Source organism: Elephantulus edwardii, unplaced genomic scaffold (genome assembly GCF_000299155.1).
Source record: "Elephantulus edwardii isolate Elephantulus edwardi_28Jun2011 unplaced genomic scaffold, EleEdw1.0 scaffold00064, whole genome shotgun sequence".
Taxonomy (NCBI): Eukaryota; Metazoa; Chordata; class Mammalia; order Macroscelidea; family Macroscelididae; genus Elephantulus; species Elephantulus edwardii.
In genome coordinates, this window is record NW_006399814.1 from 1751192 (window position 1) to 1757033 (window position 5842).

Genomic DNA, 5842 nt, shown 5'->3' on the forward strand with positions numbered 1-5842 from the left:
TTATCAATTGATCCATGAAAGGCCTTTGACAAAATTCAACACCCCTCCAAAATAGGAATAGAGTGGAATTGTCTCAATATATTGAAAAGTATATATGCAAAACCAAGAGCCAACATCATTCTCAATGGAAAGAGATTAAAGGCATTCCCCTTGAGAACAGGGACTAGGCAAGAATGCCCACTATCACCGATTGTATTAAATATGGTATTGAAAGTATTAGTGATAGCAATGAGACAAGAAAAGGAAATAATAGGTATTCAAATAAGCAAAGAGGAGGTAAAGCTATCTCTATATGCAGATGATATGATAGTATACTTAGAAAACCCTAAAGATTCAGTGAGAAGAATGAACATTGTCAAAATAGTTGACCAATTCAGCAAAGTAGCATGGTACAAGATCAAAATAAAAAATCAGTTATATTTCTCTACAGTGACAGAATGTAGAAATGGAGCTAAGGAGGAAAAAAATCCCACACAACAAAAACAAACCTAAACCACCCACAAACCCAAACCCCAACCAATTACAGTAGCTAACCACACAATGACATACTTGGGAATAAATTTAATAAAGACACAAAAAACTGATTACGAAATTACAAAACGTTACTACAAGAAACAAAAGGAGACCTGGAGAAATGGAAGAATATACCATACTCATGGATAGGAAGACTCAATATCGTAAAAACGACAATTTTACCAAAGGCAATCTATAGTTCAATGCAATCCCAATACAGATACCAATGCTATTTTTCAATGAGATGGAAAAGGCAATTTCCAATTTTATTTGGAATGAAAAGAGACCCCGAATAAGCAAAGTACTCCTGAAAAGGAGAAACAAAGTAGGAGACATCACCCTCCCTGATTTCAAATCATACTACGCAGCTGTGGTGGTCAAGACAGCATGGTACTGGTACAGTAACAGACACATATTGTTATGTGCCGTTGAGTCACCCGTGACCGATAGTGACTATTTATAGGAGCCCTGAACCCTGCCCTGTCCTGAGCCAATCTCATTAATTCCTACACACCAACCCCTCTTGCCCCAGTTTCTGTATTAATCTATCTCATTCAAGGTCTCATTCTCCTGTGCTGTCCATCCATCTTTCTGAGCATGTTTTCCTTCTCCAAGGGCTGATCTCTCCTGGCTACATGCCCAGAGTATGTGAGACAGAGCTTCAAAATCCTAGCCTCCAAGGAGAAACTTGGTTTGACCTTCTCCAAGACAGACTTATTTATTTTCTTGGCCATCCATGTTATGTTCAAGACTCTTCTCCAGCACCACAATTCAAAGGCATAGATTCTTCTTCTGTCATCCTTAGTCATGTCCAGCTCTCTGATGTATAGCAAGTAACCGTGAAAACCATGGCCTGGATTAGGTGCACCTTTGTATCTAGACTGGCATCATTGCTTCTCAGTACTCTGGAGAGTTCCTTGACAGCAGATTTTCCCACTGTAATTCATCTTTTTATTTCCTGACTGCTGGTGCCAAGAGTGTTGACTGTGGAGGCGATAAATGATAATTGTTAATAGCTTTAATCTTTTCTCCATCTATCACTGTGTTACCAATTGGCCCAGTGATGAAAATCTTTGTCTTCTTGATGTTGAGCTTCAACCCGTATTGAAGACTACAGTCTTTGGCTTTCTGCAGCAAGCACTTAAGGTCTACCTCAGTTTCAGCAAGCACAGTTGTGTCATCTGCATAATGTAGGTTGTTAATGAATTCTTCTCCAATTCTGATGCCACATTCCTCCTCATAAAGCCCTGCTTCCCAACTGATCTGTTCTGCATATAGATTGAATATGTATGGGGACAGGATGCACCCCTGACACACTCCTTTCCTAATTTTGAATCATGCAGTGTTTTCCTGCTCTGTTCTTAGGACTGCTTCCTGGTCCAAGTATAGGTTTCACATGAGGACAATCAAGTGTTCTGGGATTCTCATTTTTCTGAAGGTTAGCCACAATTTGTTGTGATCCGCAGTTAAATGCCTTTGCATAGTCAACGAAACACAGATAGATATTCCTCTGGTACTCTCCGGTTTCTGCCACGATCCATGTGATATTGGCATGAATGTCTCTAGTGCCATGACTTCTAAACCTAGCTTGTATTTTTGGTAGTTTTCTGTCAGTGTACTGTTCCAGTCATTTCTGGATAATCTAAAGCAGGATTTTGCTAGTCTATGATATTACTGATATTGTTAGATAATTTCTGTACTCTGTTGGGTTATCTTTTTTTGGGGGGAATGGGAATAAATATGACTCTCTTCCAATCAGTTGGCCAGGTAGTTGTTCTCTACATTTCTTGACATAACTTGGTGAGCACATCCAGGGCATTATCTGTCTGTTGAAATATGTCAGTTGGTATTCCATCAATTCCTGAGGCTTTATTTTTTGCCAAGTCTTTCAGAGAAGCCTGAATTTCCTCCTTCATCACCATTGCTTCTTGATCATATTCTGTTTCTAGATTTCTTCTGTGTCAGCCAATTCTTTTTGGTAAATGACTCTGTATACTCCTTCCATCTTCTTTTAATGCTTCCTGAATCATTCAGTATTCTGCCCTTAGCATTCTTAAGCATTGAAACTTGTGGCTTGGATTTGTTCTTTAATTCCTTTGGTTCAAAAAATGATGAGAGAGTTAGGCCCTTTTGATTTTCTGACTCCAGCTCCTTGCATATTTCATTACAATAATTTGCCTTGTCTTCTCAAGCTGCCCTTTGAAATATTCTGTTGAGGTCCTTAACTTCTTTTCTTTCTCTCTCCTTTTTTAATTGATATCTTAACAAAAGTTTACAGTAAACTTAGATTTCCATTCATTCATCGTTTCACATTTTCCTTCCTATCCTCCCCAGTTCACATTTCTCTTTAAAAAAAGATTCTTTTATTGTTGCACAATTTCCTCCCTCCCCACACCCCCCAGTCTTCTTTGCTATACATCTCTTATCCTGGACTATTGTCATGCAAATAATATATAATCATATATTTCCTTTAGACAGTTCTTTCCTTCATCTATTTCAATGCAGTGTTCTTTATTTATCCCCTCTTTGCTTAGTTTCTCCTCAATGCCCATATCAGTCCTGTTTTATAAAAGTGGTATTATGTGGTATTTGTCCTTTTGTGACTGAGATATTTCACTCAGAACAATGTCCTCCAGGGTCACTCATTTTGTGTAATATTTTATGAGATCCTTGTTGTTCAATGCTGCATAATATTCCATTGTGTGAATATACCACAACTTCTCTGTCCATTCATTTGTTGATGGGCACTTGGATTTCTTCCATCTGATTCTTACTGTGAACAATGCAGCAATAAACATGGGTTTGCATATATCTATTTGGGTGGCAGATCTGGTTTGCTTAGGGCAACTGAGTAGTGCCATTGCTGGGTCAAGTGGTATTTCTATTTCCAACTTTTGGAGATAGCACCATACTGCCTTCTGGAATGGTTGCTCCATTTTACACTCCCACCAACAGTGAATAAGGGTTCTAATTTCTCCACAACATTGCCAGCATTTGTTGTTTGTTGCATTGTTGAACTTTGCTATTGATACTGGGCTGAGATGATATCTCATAGTTGTTTTTATTTGCACCTCTCCTAGAAATAGGGTTTTGAACATTTCTTCATGTGTTTGTTCGCCATCTGAATGTCTTTTTGGTGAAGTGTCTGTTCATATCCTGTACCAATTTTGCGATTGGGTTGTTGACCTTTATCTTGTTGAGATGCTGAAGTATTATATAAATTCTAGATGCAGGATGCCTGGAAAACTGTTACTATGCAATCCCAAAAGCTTGGAAGAGCTTCTTAACTTCCTGATTTCTTCCCTTTGCTAGATCAATGGAACAGAAGTGAGAACTCAGAAATCAGCTCATTTACCTATGCTCAACTGATTTTTTACAAGGAGACAAAATCAGTTGAGGAAATGAAAGCCTCTTTTAACAAATAGTGTTGGCAAAATTGGAAAACCATCTGTAGAAAACTCAAACACAATCCCTACCTCACACCATATTAAAAAAAAAATCAACTCAACATAGATCAAGGACCTAGGATTAAAACCAGAGTCAATAAATTTCAGTATAGAAAAGCTTAGAAGAACTCTAGAAATAGTAATTCACAGTATGAACAGTCTTCTAAGCATAATAAAATATCTACAACCAGGAAAGAACAAAATAGATAAATGGGACCTTCTAGCAATCAAATCCCTGTGCATATCAACAATCTTCTCAACAGGATAAAAAGGAAAGCTACAGGCTGCCAAAAATATTTGGTAATGACATAATTGATAAAGAACCCATATCTAAAATTTATAGAATACTTCAGCACCTTAAGGAGAAAAAGTTAAACAACTCAAATATTTGGCAATGACATATCTGACCAGGGACTAATATACAAAATTTATAGAACAGTCCAGCACCTCAGCAAGAAAAAGGCAAACAACCCAGTCCCAAAATGAGCACAGGTTAGGAATAGACACTTAATCACAAAAGGCTTTCAGATGGCAAACAAACACATGAAGAAATGTTCAAAATTCTGAGCTCTTGGAGAGATGCAAATAAAAATAACTAGGAGATAACCTCTCACCCCAGCAACAATAGCAAAGATCAACAGCACAACAAACAACAAATGTTGATGAGGTTGTGGGGAGATTGGAAATCTGATTCACTGCTGGTGGGAATGTAAAATGGTACAAGCACTATGGAAAGTGGTCTCAATCTTTCTCAAAACATTGGAAAGAGAAATACCATTTGATTCAGAAATTCCACTACTGGGAATAAACCTTAAGGAAACCAGAACCACAACTCAGACAGATGTATACATGCCCATGATTATTGCTGCATTATTCACAATAGCAAAGAGATGGAAGTAATCCAAGTGCCCATCAACAAACAAATGTATAGAAAAACTATGGTACAATTGGAATACTATGCAGAATTTAAAAAAATCAATGAAATAGTAAAACATTACACAACGTGAGGAAACCTGGAGGACATTATGCTATCTGAAAGATCTTTGTCACAAAAGGACAAATACTGCATAACATTTTTGTTTTAACAAAGGACAGACATGAATGTGTTGCGGAGAGAATGAGGAAAGAATAGATAGATAATGAACACGGCATTAGAACAGATGAGTGGAGGAACTGTCTGAAATGAATATTTGATTATGCACGATATGTATGAGAACAATATGGAACAAGGGTGTGTTGTGGGGTGGGCTGTGTGAAGGAGAGAGAAAGTGGGAGAGAAAATATGCAACACTGAATAAATAAAAGAAAAATAATTTGTTTTCTTGACATTGAGAGACAATCCATATTGAAGGCTTGTATTCTTTGATCTTCTGCAATAGGTGCTTCAAATCTTCTTCACTTTAAGCAAGCAAGACTGTGTCACCTACATAATGCAAGTTATCTATGAGTCTTATTCTGATCTTGTTGGCAAATTCTCCTTCATAGATTCTAGCTTCTTGAATAAGTTGCTCAGCATATAAATTGAAAAGGTATGGAGAGAGGATACAATCCTGGCAAACTACTTTCTTAATTTTAAATCATGTAATCTGCAGTTAGAGACCTCTCTAAAGTCCTGAAGAGCAACGATGTCAGTCTGGAGACTAAGGTGTGCCTGACACAGGCCATGGTCTTTGCAATCACTTGCTATGCGTCAGAGAGCTGAACTATGACTAGGGATGACAGAAGGAGAATTGATGCCTTTGAGCTATGGTGTTGGAGAAGAGTATTGAATATATCATGGACTGCTAAGAGAATGAACAGGTTTGTCCTGAAGAGGGTGAAGCCAGGCTGCTCCTTGGAGGCAAGGATTCTGAAGCTTTGTCTGACATACTTTGGACATGTTG